The sequence below is a fragment of the Typopeltis vanoorti genome, chromosome 1 (assembly GCF_054136105.1).
Source record: "Typopeltis vanoorti isolate ZY-2024b chromosome 1, IOZ_Tvanoo_1.0, whole genome shotgun sequence".
Lineage (NCBI taxonomy): Eukaryota > Metazoa > Arthropoda > Arachnida > Uropygi > Thelyphonidae > Typopeltis > Typopeltis vanoorti.
In genome coordinates, this window is record NC_143549.1 from 125,154,111 (window position 1) to 125,171,761 (window position 17,651).

General features: G+C 36.3%; 1 long non-coding RNA gene across 1 annotated transcript in view; it reads right to left on the bottom strand.

The window, feature by feature from the left end:
- LOC150110395 (uncharacterized) overlaps nucleotides 1–17,651 on the bottom strand; it is a 31,231-nt gene that overhangs the window by 1,952 nt on the left and 11,628 nt on the right. The window contains exon 4 of the long non-coding RNA XR_016548381.1: nucleotides 1,842–1,903. This is a non-coding gene — a long non-coding RNA (uncharacterized LOC150110395). The remainder of the gene's footprint in view (nucleotides 1–1,841; nucleotides 1,904–17,651) is intronic.

A 17,651-nucleotide genomic window follows, 5' to 3' on the forward strand; every position in this document is an offset into this window, starting at 1 on the left:
GTACGCACTCTGGTAATAGATGTTCAACGAGCATCCATTGTAACCACATCCGTCTATCTGCTCTTTAGAGGGTGCAGTGTGATTCAACGCTCCATAGCACGTCCCACTGTACAATCATTTGCATGTTGCTTCGGATAATGTGGGGCTTGCATATGACAGTCTATCATGGAAACGCATATTGTGAGCCTCGGTTCTGAATGTTTATATGCAGAATAATCCTGTTTCAGTAGATACCTGGTACTCCGTATTCAACACGTCAGCCGACAAATAGCAATTTTTGCATAACCTTTGTAGCATCCTACAGTCACGTTCGATGAGTGCGGTGGGTAACACTTACAATTGACGCCCTACGCTTCAACCTCAGTTATGGAATCACTAATTTTTGATCTGGGATTGCCCATTTTTCAACAAATTTCTGAACAGATCGACCTGATGTGTGGTATTCTATCACAATCTCTTTCAAACTCCATCAGTTTCCTGCTAGCAGCTATTTCACCCGGCCACATCGGCACTGACTTGATAACATTATATTCCTCCAATTTATATCGGCTACAAACACGTGACAGGTTAAATGGCTCGATGCACCTTGCCCACGGGATTGTTCGTTGATACCTTTCTACCAAGTATAAAAATAATATATACAGTATGTATATTATTTTTACCTAGTCCTAAATTCCTGCTCTAAAGGCCAAACATGCAACCTTTTCAAGCCAAGTCAGGTCTCCAATAAACGGGGCGGTCGTCTTACACCGGCGATAAAATTCATTTCCACTTAAACACAATCATATACACTAACCGCTCCGCAAATTAGCCGGGCGTTATATAGAACATATTCAACTTCAACCGAAATTGTGTCACTTCTTCCAATCTCTGCAGGGAAATACAATTGCAAAAAATCACTCACTAGGAAATAAAGAAAGGCAACAATGGCTGAAAGTCAATCTATGATAATTCTTCTGATCATAAAAAAATACCTCATGGATGGAGGAAATTGAATGCCGTTCTTTCTAAATAAATATTCATTGCACAATCTAGAAAATAAATAAAAATTGATGTGCACTTTGCAAAGAAGAATTACTTGGATTTTTCTAAAAGCATCTACATCTAACTAGTCGAAAGGAACACCAATCTAATTATTTGTACTCAGGCTCAATCGAAGATTGAGCCTGAGTACTCACCATTCAAAGGAGTAAGGTTTCGTACTATTAGTTTTCGTTCTGCTATCCACAGACTCCTTATATCTTAGCCAAAAGGTGCAAATCGTCCTTTCGCAAGGGCAAGGGATCAATATTTAACGGAGAGCCTTGTTCATACAATGTGGCTTTTGATATATTTTGATTATCATGTAACCCGGTTGCTTTTCGTAAAATATGCAGGTTAATGTTGACACAATAAGATATAAAACGATATCATCTTAAGTACTACGCGAACAGTTATTGAAATATAACTGTTAAGCAAGTTTTCAGAATTGGCTAGAAATTACTAGTACTTTTGTAAGTATAAGTAATTTCTTCTTACTACACTTCTGAATTTTACTGCGTTTGTCAATTAAAAAATGAGATATTTGGAAAATGAAATAGTGAATGATTAAAAACATGATTGTTTTCATTTTTGAGGAGTGGATTGGGAACGAAAGTCAGTTTAGAGATTCTATAATCACTATGCTATATATAAATCTAGAATGGAAAAGATTTTGAGCAATGAGGAGAAGTTGAATAAAGAGTGTTTACATTTTACACTCTGTAAAGCCTAATAAATCCAAATTCATATAAGGTATTTGATGTATTTGATTAATTCATAAAATAGATATTTATTAAATATTATACTTGAAAGCAACTTACTGGATGTCTCATATTATGATCGACACACGTATAGTAGTTTGCTATTTCCAGTTCCGGAAGCGCTACAACCAAAAATCAAGAAATAGTGATCATACTTATTAATTTAGTAATTAAATATTTCTTAAACATTGCATTAAAGTACAATGGTAATTTTAATTGTTATAACAACTTCAGAGTCTCCATAGCTCAGTTAGTATAGACAAAGCCCTTTGGTGGGAAAGACCTGGGTTCGATTCTCGTAAGTAAATTGAGGAACCTTTATTTGGTCTCTTTCGACTAAAGGTGAGTTAGCCGTCTCAAGTGGAGGTAGAGTTTTCCCCCCACCGGGAAACTCGGGATTTTCGTCCCCAAGACAGGCCAACCAGCCTGTGAACACACACACTGTCTGCAGACATAGAACACCTCCAGGAATAATGAGTAATCCTCTTGCAATATTATGATAATTCTGTTGTCATTATAACAAGCATCATTTATAACCTTATAAAACCACAAACAGGAACAGAGTGCTTAATATAAATGCCCAATAACTTTATACGCGAGCTTAAAATTCCTCTTTACAGAAAGATACAGAAAGCAACAAAGCACAAAAGAAACAGGAGACAAGTACTGAATAATCCATTGATAAATGAGGATATCCATAACAGTATTGCAATAAAATACATGCTATGAAAGGGGTTAAAAAAATCACCAACCAACATTCACCTACAAACGATATATATAAACTCAAGAAACCAACTGAAAATAAACATTAGGGGCGCAAAAACACGCAACTACTACTATAAAGTAATTGTGTTTAGCATATTCCATGAATTTAAGAAATTCGTGGAATACGGTGGCAGTATGACTCAAACGTGATCTGCATTTAATGAACTGATTGCACTAAATGAATGCATTAAATCAAAAAACAAAAAGGCGCCCGACAAGATTTTATCACGAAAACCTTCCGACAAGAGAAGAACTAGAAGGATCTCAGAGAGAACCTTACTTTTTCCATTAGATCCAGCAAAAAACTATTAACCCATAGTGAACAGCAAACCATGTTTTTCCCTCTTGCATCCAAATTGGAACTGCACTCTCAGAACTAAAGCGAAAGACGAGTCTTGGAATTGACAAAAGACTCTCAACATATTTTGAACAACATACTTTAAATCCTGTACTTTTGAAACACCTATTTACAAACAAAGAAAAAGAAATTACTTTTAGTACCGCAGACCCCATAGCTAAATTGCCTGTCATTTCTGAACTTCTTTAAAAAGTAATACACACAATACTACAAAACTGCTTGCAGAAATATAACATCATCTCATAAAAGCAGTAGGACAGAAAAGTTTACAGAAAACGAAAATCCCAGCCATGTTATTAAAATGCATTAATACGAACTAAATAAAGCTCTTGATAAAAAACAAATTTGCTGTCTACATGCTGTTTGATCTTACTAAAGCTTTTGACACACTTGACCGCAAAATATTGCTAACCAAATTATAGTCATTCTTAGCATGAGGGACATTGCATACCTAGTTTGGGAATTATCTCACAGACAGAACGCAAGTAACAAAAAATAGCCACATGTCACAGCCGGCGAATACAAATACAGTGCGAAGTTTCCCATTGGACAATATCATCGCCCATACTGTTCAAGATTCGAAACTTGGCCATACAAAGTCATATATATCAATACACAGATGGCACAGCACTATTAACAGCCCACACTGATATTAACACTGCTCTCTCGAAAGCAAAAGATGACCTGAAGAAAATAATCGCCTTCTTTACCACAATTCAATTATAGTAAAGTAGACTAAACGCAAATAATAATCATAAACAACCCAATAATCATGCACCTTACACCTATAGTCACACATACCATTGCATTAACCATGGAAGCTGCCACTGTCCCCAAATCACAACCGTAACATACGATTAATGCCTCAGTTTATACATACGTAACCCTGTTAAGAGAATAAGGATATAAAATAATTTTATAAAAAAACTATTCACTCTTGCTGCTAAACTCTTCCAAGATAAAGACTTGATACCAGCTAACGTAAACAAAACTCATATATATATATATATATATATATATATATGAGTTTTGTCTTTTAGACTGTACCTTATATATAAGGCACAGTCTAACTATCTGTGCATATATAGAAAATAGTCACTTATTAAATTTAGAAAAACGCCACTAAAGAATCGTGTCAACGGTGCTTTGGATGCCCAGTATACACCAGATAATAATGGAACTCCTAATAGTAAAGTACTAAGCAAATACAAAATACTAAGCAAAAAGAATATAAAACACTGGCTGCGTATTACTAAGACCACATTTTAATAACGCTTACGTAATAACATAGAACTTATCGCATTACAAGACCAAACAGAAACCTTTACACAAGAAGGCTTAATACCAGTTTGTATGGAGCTAGTGTTTGCAGGATATTGTCTGTGCAGATGATTCATGTGGCTATTTCAGTTCATGCATTTATCCAGGTGATTTCTAATGTATTTTATTTTTTTGCAACCCCAGTAATGATGATGTTTTTACTGTTCTGGGTATTCTGTATGTTGAACAGTGGATGATGGAATATTATATACTTGGTATCAATTGACGGACTGAGTGAATTTTTGAATATCATTAATTTTTTTTTTATTATAAGAGTTAGGTTTATGAAATCTTTGATGAGCCAGTTAATCAGAAGATTCGTGTCATGTTGCACATTTGCTTGGGCTATAATTGCATTATTATGGATGGATAGAATAACTGTCCTTCTGTGTATTACAAGATTATACCATTGAGAAGTGGCTGATTAATTTTGTTCATACTGATTTTGACGAAATATGGGGAGGGGCCAGCTCTCTGTTCATAGCTTCACAGGTTATTTATAACTCTCTACTATGTATTGCCGCAATGTTTGTGCTATGTTTTACGGTCTTGATGTAAATTTTTATTCAAGGTGTGCAGAGCCCCAACAATTCCAACATGTCTTTACGGTCTTATAAACTTCATGTACGCTTGCATCTAATGTAGTCAAGTCAATAAAGACAACCATGACAATTTATTTTTATCTAATGATGCGTTACTTATGTCTGGAAAATTTTCTAACAGAGATACACTATTTTGCGAAATGTGCCTGGATAGCGACTCTTTGTAATTTCGGTTGCTACACCGTTGCTATCAATACGTTGCCTTCCTTTCGCTGATCTTAGTGGAAATCCTTACCCTTCGGGAAAGGATTTCCACTAAGTTCTGGTAAATTGCAAAATTCATTCAAGCCCGTACCATCTTTCGGACGAGCAGTAGGGTTCATGCCGGAGGTTTGGAATGACAAGTTCCACCACTACCTCTTCAAACCACAGAGCTAGAGCCATTGTTTGGTGAGTAGGTTTGGTATCGCGCTGATACAGAAAGTGGCCCATTAAAAATTGTTCCTACAGTGTGGGAAGAATGGAATTGTCCAAGATATCCTGGTGCACATCAAGGCTTAAAGATCCAGAAATTGAAACCAATGGGTCCAATCTAAACCAGAAAAAACAACCCCAGGCCATTATGCTACCGCTCCAAATTTCACTGTCGATACCTTTATCGTTCACCAGGCATCCGCCAGGTCCAAATACGTCCATCGGATTGCCTGATCGTGGACGGCGATTCATCACTCTCCATAGCACCCTCTTTTATTGTTTCGTTGTCCAAAGATGGTGTTACTTCTACCATTCCAGTAGACGCCGGGCGTCGAGATATGATGTAATCAGAGGCTTGTGAGGTGTCAGTGAATGCTAAGAGAAAACGCCTCCAGGCGAATAGTTCTGTTACTGGAATCCGTTCCAGAGTTCATGGGGAAGTCGCGTTCGATGATTACTAAGGCTGACTGACAACCTTTCTAAGCCCAAGGACCAGTAAAATGCCTAAAACAATTCTACGGACCATTAAGTTATGTAATTTTTTTAAATGTATGTGGGGATTACCATCATTTTGGAAAAACCGTGCCTTTTATAACAGAATAAATCTAAAAGCATGTTTTGAATACACATGGAAACATAATTAAGTTGAAAGTAAAGGATTAAAAGTGTATCATCACTGAACAAAGTTTTAATATTTAGTAAACAAATAAAAGGTATCAATTTCCGATTTTCTGTCGGCAAGTGAAATGGAGATATCTGCGCCGTCCCTCTGAAACCCCCATTTAACTGCCCGCAGTCACTTTTATGTTTTATATGCCTTCCCTATTCATCTGCCCACACTCATTAAGCTCATCCCACAACAACTTTTTTTAGCGTCGTTGACACCATGGGTAAATGAATGAGGCTTGTCAGCGCCGTCTCGCTGAGACCTTCATTCATCTACCCATAACGATTTTTATCTTTAATCCCCATTCATCTGCCCACAGCCACTTTTATATTTTAAATGAAATCCACATTTATCTGCCCATTCTCATGAAGCTAGTCACACAACAACTTTTATCTTCACGTACTCTCTGATTCCATCTGCGCTATGAAGACTGTTCCCTTCTCTAAGTGTGTTGTGACACTAGTGAAAACTGTTGTTCTTATCTTACTTCATTCATCACAATACTGAATACGAACCTGATATCCATGGATTCCATCATGATGACATCCCTTGTGATGTCCAATCCATCCCCTGCATATACTCAAAAAATTTTACTCAGAACATCCCAAAGCCATTAATTCCTCCCCTCCCCTCCACACACACACACACACACACACACACACACACTTCCGGCAGATACGAATCGCCTTATTTCTCTGACGAGTTCTCCATGATCAGCAAAAAATATTAAGACATCCTGTTATATGTCAGGTCCGTCCCGATATCTATAAACAGTCCAACCCAAGATGTCAGTCGCCAAGCGCCATCCACATGGTCGGGCACATTTTACCGCCAGCAATGATATGTCGTATATACCGTACGCATGTGATTTGTACTAATCGTGTTATGATGGTGGTTTTAATTATATGCGTCCTGTTTTATCCAAAGGCACAACAGCGGTCATCTTAAATCTGGAAGATGCATTAATCGTGTGGTGGTTTTATTTATATCCGTCCTGTGTGCTGCTTGTATTCGTTGCGTTGTGATATGTGTTTCTGTATAATCTATGCCCATACGGAATTGTCTGCATGCGACGTATTCGGTGTGCTCAGTCGCATATTCCCTCATGCGACCGTACGAGATATGGATCTTTGCTAAACAGGAGTCGGTTTAGCTATCCTCCTTGCCAACAAATCTGAGCCTTACAATGACGTCAGTTTGCGTAACTTTCGTTTCTTACCCGATTTTGTCCGATTTTTGAAATGGATTAATTCCAAAAGCAGTCACGAGAATAATCGGAAACTGTAGTCCAAATAAATAATACGATATAATTATGTTACTACTTACTTTTAAGATGGTTCAGCTTCTCGGCCTTTGCAGAGTTGCTGGATATCTGGCTCAATATTGGTCGAAGGTCGGCACACACACTAAGACGATTTCTGTATTGCGTTTTTATTTGAACCAGCGATGAAAATCTTTTCTAACAAAGATAGGTTGTAGAAAACTGCTTGACGATTTTCAGTGTTTCTTCAGATAATTCTGGAAATTTTTCAGTGAAGGCGAGATCCAGAATTGCATTGCATTTTAAGCCCACTGTCACTTGAAAGCTCAATTAACTGTTCTTTATTCGATAACGAAAGGTCATTCCTGTGACTATTAGCCTGAAGCAGATCTCGAACCCATAGAAATGTCTTATAAAAGTTATTTGGAAAATATGTTTCAAAATTCTGTTTCAGAGTTTTGAGGTGATCACAAAACCTTTCCAAAAACTCAGAAACTCAGAAACAACAAAAATATCATTTTCCACTAAAAAATTCCAATGTCGGAAAAGATGAAAATTGTCTGTCTTTTAGATAATTACTCCATAAAACCAGTTTTCTCTCGAATGCCTTTATTTTGTCGAAAGCAACCACAACAACAGTTAAAGAATTTCCCTGAAGGGAGAGATTTAGTTAAAACAATAAAATTTCATTCCTTAATTGAAATAATCTTGTTAGTACTTGTTACCTGGAAAGCCAGCGAATTTCAGAATGAAGCAAAAATTGTATATATTCACTGCCCATTTCATCGCAGAGTACTGAAAATAACCTGCTATTTAACGGTCGAGCCTTAATAAAATTAACTAGCTTTACAGCGTTGTATAGCAAGTTTTAAATTCTGATGGCATCCCTTTGGAGGCCAACCTTGCCCTATGTGTGAAACAATACCCAGAGCCACTACAGAAACATATACGGAACCACTTCCTTGTCCATTGAAACAATCCCCAACTATGCCTGCCTGTAAGGGCGAAAGTTCCATCTGAACAAAAGCCGATGCATTTTTCCCACTGGATCCCTATGTGTATTATGTAATTATTGAGAGTGTGAAATATTTCTTCTCCAGTTGTTCGGGATGACAAAGTTCTACAAAACACAATATCGTCATGAATGTTGTTATCATGCGCATATCGTACGTAGCATATTAACTTTGCATAATCTATAACATCAGTAGTCTCGTCTATTTGTAACGCATAATAAGGACTAAACTTTTTCGATTAACTAAGATTCTACGTCACCTGCCACATCATTAATTCTGCCACCTGCAGTGTTATTGAAAGAGGAGTCAAATCAACATCTTTTAGTAACTTGTTGCCAAACATAGTTTTTACCACATCTTTTATAGCTGGAAGGAGGACATTTTCCCCGATATAATGAGATGTCCCTGTTTTCGCTATACGCAAACCTTAAGAGATAGATGCTTCCAACGCCTTGTTAGTAATCGAACCCATCGCCGAAACATCTTCCCAATGATTTAATGTCACTAAGCGTCGCGGAATTTGGCTTTTTTTTTTTTTTAATTTGGTTATTTTTCGCATCACGATGTTTCGTTTCTAAATGTCGGAGTTTTCAGGTTTCATGCATTCGTTCGACAACATTTCATAACATAAAACCCATTGAAGTTTCTGCAAATTTCATCTCCACTCCAAGTAAACCCGAATTCCAAATATGAACTGTTATGTTTCCTACTGTATTTTTTCTTTGTCCGCGCGGTTAGCCTATTGGCTTCGCAACCATATGCCTGGGGAAGGAGTGTCTTAGGTTCGATTCCCGTCGACGACGTAAGCATCTTAAGGATTTTCCTCAACCATAGCCAAGATAGCCGGGCGTGGACAGCACGGTTTTTCCGCCAGTTTATTGGGATTTTTCCTCCCGCAAACAGGCAAACCGAACCCATGAACACACAGGCTACAGTCATAGAAATACGGCAAGGAAGGCAACGGGAAACCACCTTGCGTCATTATTTCCTTAGTAATCAGCTGCAACTCTCTCAAAGAGAGGAAGCCAAAGGATCAGATCAAATTTTTTCTTTGAACTGCTTATTTCTTCTATTTTAATAGTATCAGATTTACTCGTCGTTATAACACGTGTATCACAATTAAGGTTAGCTCTTCTTTTCATAGTCTTAGTTCTAAGCCACTTTTAATAAATATATAAATACTGATGTTAACTCATGACACATTTTGTCCAAGTATCATTTAGCACTTCTGAAGGTATACTGAGCCTTGGTTGATAAGTAATAAAAATCAATACACAACAAGCTATTGGCTGAAATGTGGATAACACATGCTCACTTCAAATCTGACAAAACAGCAAAGGAAGGCGGAAGAAATGAACCTATATTGTTATTCACTTCACCCTCTTATTATTATTCATTTTGTCACCATAAATTATTATCGTGCCAAAATGACGAGTAATAAAAGAAGGGTGAAGTGATCAGCAATATAGTTTTATTGCTTCCGCATTTGAACATTCTCCGGCTATTTGTTGTTTTTTTAAGTCTCCATTTCTTCTTCTTCTTCTTCTACTACGCGTTATTCCCGCTTCCTATGCAGAGTCCGCGTGTTACTTAGATGCGACTTCTTGGTAGTACTACTCCCAACCGACCCGTCGCCTGGTCTGCCGCTGGGGGGGGGGGGATATATTTTTGACTGTAGAGGCGTATGTTCACGGGGCCGGTTTGCCTGTTTGCGGGATGAAAAACGCCAGATAAACTGGCGGAAAAAACCCTACTGACCGCGCCCAAGACCGGCTAACTTGGCTATGCCTGAGAAAGATCCTCAAATTCCTCACGTCTACAACGGGAATCGAACCTGGGACACTCCTTCCCCAGGCATACGGTTGCGAATCGCAAAGTCACTAGGCTAACCGCGCGGTCGTCTCCATTTGATTTCAATAATTGTTACTTATTTAATCAATTTTAATTTGTTTGGATAACTAAAAATATATATTTATTTAATTAATTTAAGTCTGCCTACGGACCACATGTGGTCCGCGACCACAGGTTGAGAAATACTGCCCTAGAGAATTTGCCGGTCCTGATTTGTCAGTTTCTTGAGCTACCAGTTTTTACACAGACTTTGTAAGCTCCGAATATCACACACACTTTCTAACGAACTCAGCTCTTTTTGTGTCTACTCATTCTAACCGCAAAGAATGTGAACACTGTTAATTTTCATTTGTCTATTCTCGATAGAGTTGCAGACGTGTATCTGCGACATACGGGTGAGGCAATATAGATTAATGGAGTGTCTGGACAGTTTGAGCTAAATAATCTATGTTTTTGTCTACTCGTTTTCTGAAACTTAATGTTCTCGCGATGATATGAAAGTTTTCTATATATGTTGCGAGTCTGTTAAAAAATATTCGCAACAAAATTTGGTCGATGATTGGTCATGTAGTTGCAGGCCTGAAAATTGATGATTTAATATCTTTTCTCATGAATGAAATTACGGTAGTTTTTAACATACTAAGAAGTTGTCCACTTTTAAAGATTTTATTTATTAATTATATCAATAATTGATATTCAATTATTGAAACCTTAATGCTCCTGATGTTGATGTGAGAAATAGTCCTTTTTGGGGGGGGGGGTTAGTCACTTGTTTCCATTCTGTTATCGAGTTTAGAATGTGGCAATAGTCTGAGGTAATTAGATCTTCTTGGTGGTCTGCGTTCAAGTGGGTTGGCATGTTGTTCCCTTCTTTAAGACTCATCAGTGTTACTTTTAATGTAGCAGCCTGTTGAGATTTCCTACGGATTTTATTTGGATCCTCTTTGAATCTCGTATCTTTTTAAGGAATATTTTGCTGTCTCTTATCCATATAAACTGGTAGTTTTTTTTCTGTTTTAACTTTCTTGCATGGTACAACACTTTCCGATAATGTGGTGTAAAGTACTCTTACAGGTAGAATGAGATGTTGTCGTGAGTTCCATTCAGATCCTGGACTACTCATTTTTTTTTTTAATCCTGCTAGCTTTTATGAGGTTAAATTTTGTCGGGCTGTTAAAGAGTCATACTATGTCACACAAAACATTCTCTTTTTCTTTTTTGGGATAATCGATGGACTGATTTTCTGGCTTAGTTGAATTACAGTGTCCTTTAAATGTTCTGTCGCAATTTCTGGGTGTGCATGTATTAGGAGATAATTTTTATGCCTTTCTTAATTTAGGAGTTCTTAATGTTGTTTACAGAAGTTAGTTCTTACCATAGTTCCGTTGTCTCTTTAATGAAGTTATACTGTCTTTCCCTAACACTTTTATGATGTTTTTAATTTCTCTAACGGTCCTCAATACGTGCTCTACAGAACTATTATTAAATTTAATAAACTCCTTATATTGATTAAATTTTTCCGTAATTTGTGCGGTAAGTTTTTCAAATTATTCTCAAACAAATATGATTAAGCAGTTAATTTTTTTGTAATCTATTTTCTAGTAATATATTCATAGTAGCCTCATCTGAGTTTCCGTTATTGTACTCCTTGCTGTTCATTTCCTCTACTGTTTGTTACTGTGTCGACAGTTTGGCATCTGATGTTTTTTGCTGCGATGGCTATGTACCGTCTGCCGTTGAAGGCTACATTCTTTTGTTTTCTCGACAGTCTGAGCCCTTCCACTTGTATATGCAGTACATGTCGCCAAATTGCAGACCTGGTTTGCCAGGTGGTTAGCTTATTCCTTCCAACAAACTGGTTGTGGTTTTCGAATCTCTACATGGTATCGATGCTTGTAATTGTCTTCAAGTAGAAGATGAATTTCATTATCTAGTGTGACACAGCCTCTCCACATAGTGGATGCCTAAAATAACTTTAAAAGTTTTTCGTGAATGGTCTCTTGAGCATGGTATCTGGGGTATATAAAAATAAATGAAAAAATACCAAAAATATATGACATTAATTCAAAAATGCAAAAAAAAATAATCGATGGTGTGAATGTACTACATGTTTACAGAAGCCTTTAGTGTGTGTGTGGGGGAGCCACATAATAATAATAACAATGAATCATGATTTGCATCCATGCACTGTGTATCGCTTATTCAAACACAGCTAAGAAAAGTGGATATTGCCTTTTACAAGTAAAGCAAACAGTAGAATTTGAAAAGCGAGCGTTGAATAATTACTGTACATCATAGAAAGATGCTAATTGAAGCTCACAGACCAAAAGTAGTGAATTTAGTCATTTCTAAAATGGAGTGTAAAGAGAAAGAAATTGCAAAAAGATCAGTAAATTGGAACAATTGAACAGTCCATGTTATATATTTGAAGAATATTGAAAAGAAAGTTGACCTTCGCTTAACTTGGCAATTAAATTAGCAGGTCGGATGCTTTCTACTCTTGATCAAGAACTACAAACGAATGCAATCAGGGAAGAATGAAAAGAAGGGTAGAGATAGAAAATATCGACTGAGCAGAGAAATAAGAGATAATGTATCATGTAATTAGTTTTTGGAGCAACATTGCTTATGCACACTATAAACGAAAAGCATAATCGAGTTATAAAAAATTAAACAGAGGAGCTTGAGAAAGAAAATAGTTCCCAATTTGCAGAACCTATTCGGAACACACAGTTGAAAAAATATTGAAAATAAGATACAAAGATATTATGAGACTTCAAAATCAGGCATTTATCTAGAACATAATCTGCTACACATCAGTGTACCGAGGAACAATATTTATGGTTTATTGATGTAGCAATACTAGTTGACAATAGAGTACAAGAAAGTGTGAAAAACTGACCAAGTATAGAGATCTGGAGACTGACATTCGACCACTTTGGAATAAATGGAAAGAGACAGTTGCAATTGTCATGGGAGTGCTAGTAGTAACAACAGCAACATTTATGAAATATAAATGAAAATAAAAATATAAATAAAAATGTAAATAGAAAACACTCCAAACAGAATTTTCTTCATAATATTTCTTTATTAGTCTAATTTTTATCATTCTTATAGCGGTGTCAGCTATGATATCTTCAGTAATTTATTATTATCAAGCTGAGCTTTCCCTCCGCCCCTTTTTTTTTCTCTCAATCTTTGTCAAGCCATCACAATCAAGCTGTGGACAGCTGAATGTATTAATTTCTTGAAACAATGGAGCATGATGATCATTGCATGCCAATATTTCTGAGAGATAGTGATAACGAGTCACATCGTAATGACTAACTTACGAATGCTCTCCTCTCGTCTGGCATGCATTATGCACTTCGGCAAAAATCAATCACTCATCGCATCAGTACATAATCTGTTATGTGCCGAATATCGTTCTCACAGTTCCCAGTCAGTGCAAGAAAATGCTTTATTAAGCAATTATTGTTTTTCTGCCTTTATTAGTTTCAAACGTACGTCATAATTCCAATAGCAAACTATTGTATTAAAAGTCTCCCTCTTTTCAATTACTTTATTACTTTTTAGTCCGGTAACAGAAGCTCTTTGGATTACAATACTTGAATTATCAATTAAGAAAGATGTTCGTGATGAATGTAGTTTTAATGATTATTAGCATATAAATAATACTACCATATTTAAATTCAAAGTGTCGAGTGTCATGAACTGGAATATGGTAGAAACTTCAGAAGTATTGCTATTGAGAAATGGCCTCAGTATCACCCACTAGTATATCCCCTCATTTCCTGCTTTAAATACACCTTATAATAGGCGAATAAGTGGCTACCAAAGCTATTATCAGAGTTTCCTAATTCCTGAATAAAAATGTTATCTTTTAACATCAAACAGTTTTTCAAATTGCAAATTAAACTTACCGCATGCAGTGCAAAGCCAGGAACCTATAAAGTCGTAGAAATTCGAAGCACTATCATTTAAAAACGTTGCGCATAAAAAGGTAAAAAACAACACCTTAAACATAATCTCGTCAATTTTGTCTTGATAGAAAAATGAAGAAAACAAACTCTTTAATTACGTTATTTTTGGTATCATTAACAGTGATTTAACATATGAGTATGTAGCTCTATATACAGCAACGTCAACAATATCACAGGCCTGTTTAACTAATAGATTTTATTTCGATAGCTACTGTTCGTAAGATGCAGTAATTTCATAAACACTTCATAAAGAGATCAAGGTCCCCATGTTAATTGCAGTAATCTCTCTCTCTCTCTCTCTCTCTTTCTATCTCTCTCTCTTCTGTTTTTTTTTGTGTCTAATTTGTATGTTAGTGTGGAAATCAAGTTAAACTACTTACTGTCTTCTACAGTAAGTAGTTTAACTTACTGTAGAGGACAGAGTGGTAACATTAATTTGTACACAAAAACATGTTCATTTTCCCTTCAGTATATCCTGCTTTTACCTTCCGATGTTGCTGTTTTTATTCAGAATCCTGGATCAATATATGCAATGATAATTCTTACCCAATCAATTCCTTCGTTAGCATAGAGGTGTTTCTCAAATAGTATTTTCTACATTGATTATCAGTGAATTAATTAGAAAACTATTCACCAGGTAATACAAAAACATCTACTGACCATATACATTATATAAAATTTGAATTTAGTATACTGTATCCACCTCTCAACTACTATATTGAATCCACTGTACTGATTTTGCGTCTTTATAAATTCATAAAACTAAAACCTAAATTAAAGCTAAATAATTCTGTATAATACTAAATAATTATGATGAAAATGAATAATTTTGTAGCCAATTTCTTAGATTGAAGAACCAAATAATTTTCCCGATATGGTATTAATTATAGTGGATATTATTATTATTCAAAGAATCTACACATATTTTATAATTTGGGATTGGAGTTTTAATGGATTGCTCTTATCACATATCTAAGGCATTCGATCCAGTTTTACACAAAAGGTCTGTCAAGTAGGGTTTCATGATATGCTCTGTATTATGACTTAAGCAACTCTATTATGAGCTTTCTACCTGAAAGCTCAAGCTCATTACATACACCGAAACAATTGATGCTATTGAGGTCTGCGTATTATTCCTGGAAATCACGTGTATTCCTCTTGCCGCTTTGCCGGTTTTTCTATTTTGCAGTAATTAAAAATGAATTTTTTTTTTTAAAGGGAAAATCCCTCCATCTCGATAAGATCCCACCACATCACCTTCAGGTGAAACGTTTGATTGTAGATTGATGTTTATCCCTAACCTTTGAAAATAATCATCACCCAGAAGGCTTTGTTATTTCACATACTCTTTTCACCCGTATATTTCAGTAACATTTATCAATAACAAGACTTTGCATTACACTCCCCCTTTCTCCCCTTTAACTAAACTGCATTCTCATTCTAGACTGCATTGAAGTTGCAGAATATAAACTTTTGCATTGTTATACGATCACCTATTCACTTTTCAGTGGGGTTTGGATGGTTTGATGGTGTTCAATGTTAGTACAACAGAATCAATGTTAGTACAATCCTGTCTCTATAGATTTCATTTTCTCATACAATGCTTGGAATGAAGTCAACGGACGACATAGTTTGAAAGGTAAAAGACACCTTAATAAGATATAGGACCTATCTTCGCTGCAATGTCTGCAGCAATTCTACACGGCATAAATTCATTAGCGTACGATACCGATCAATGGGAATTTTGGATCATTCTTCCAGTAGGCATGTAATGAGGTTCTGTGCTGTTGTGAGGCAGACGTCCCTTGATTTATCACGATGCACAATTCATCCCACGTATGTGAATAGTGTTGAGATCAGGGCTCTGTGGAGGCCATTCAAATGTCGGCTCATTCATGTCCGCAGATCATGCAGTTAGAGCAGCAGCGTTATCGGTACATTATCTATCTGAAAGATATAATGGTCAGTTTCGTAGAAACGTCACAAAATTGAATGCACTGTATTGTCTAGAATGTTCAGATACCTCGCAGAGTTCAATGTTCGTGGCACCACAAAAACGTTCCGAGTCCAAACCAGGAAAAACAAATCTCCACTTCGATATTTCAAAGTTTGGTGTCACGCACTCTAGTAATAGACGTTCACCCGTCATGTGCCACACCCACACCCGTCCATCTACTCAGAAGAGGGGTGAAGTGTGATTACTCGCTCCACAACACTACTTTCCCAGCGTTCATGTCTACTCTACACGCTATGCAATTTGCATAATTGAAGACGACGCTACATATTGGTTCGGTAATATGGGACTTGCTTACTGCGGTTCTACAATGGAATGTTTACTATGTTGTGATCCTCGGTTCTGAATATTTTTGTGCAGATTTGTGTTCCAGTCGATGTCCAGAACTCCTCATTCAACGTGTCGGCCAATCTTTTCCTTTGTACCATCCAAATTAAGGTTGGGTGAGTGTGGTCGGTCGTCGAGTGTGGGCAGCGCTTGAAGCTGACTCTCTGCGCTTCCATTTCAGTATGATATCACTGATCATTGACCTGGGATGGCCCAATATGTCAACAATTTTCCTAACAGATCAGCCTGCATCATGGCATCCTATCACAAAACCTTTTTTAAACTCCATCAGTACACTTGTCGCAACCATTTCACCAGGGAAGAGTTGCATTCACTTGGGAACATCACATTCCTCCAATTTATACCGTCTATAAACATAACCCGTTATATGCACGATGTGAAATTATATTTCACATCGGGATGTCTGTTGACTTCTTTCCAAGAAGTGTAATTGTTTTAGCTTATTGAATTAGCGGAATTTCAGATGTATCCTTCGAAAACTAAAGCGCTGATATGACTGTTGAATATGGAAAGTCATAGCATTTATTATTTAATAATTATATATTTCCATTATGCCTGGAAGAATTCATGTTTCACCAAAAGTCTTGTGTCATCGCATGCCTGTATATTAATTATAATCATTGCCATTTACATTTCACATTCAGACAATTTATGAATAATAAGCATATCATTTTGATCAAGGAGATGGAGATATATAAAAAGTTGCTGATATCTGAACTTTAATAAAGACTATAGCAGAGATTATTAGGAAAATAGAAAAAAATCTAGAATCCATCACGAACATCAACCAAAACAAATCTTTCTCACTTTTCTAAGTTATAAAAATAGATTTCGGTTTATTCGGATCATTAATGACCTATAAAAGTAAGATTTTATTTACATTTTAGATTTTCTTGTATGACGATTCTGGCACTATTAAGACAAACGTTGAACTCACAGTTCAACGTTTGTACGTTGACCGCGAGTCACCGTTTATTTATACGTTGACCGCGAATCACCAAAATTTACCTGGTTGCCTCTGATACCGTAATCAGCACTTCATGACACGAGTGATCAGTATTAAATCAAAGCCTAATCCAAAAATATTACTTAAAATGTTCAAAATATTAATCTTTTCTTTTCACAATTATCTCTTTATTTATGCAACATAGCTGATTTTTTCCTTTCGTACATCGTTTGATAAATGTATACAAAAATATAAATATATTACCACTAGTCTAACATGATTAATGCTAGGTTGGTAGAGTGGATAGAGTATAATCTCCAAACGACAG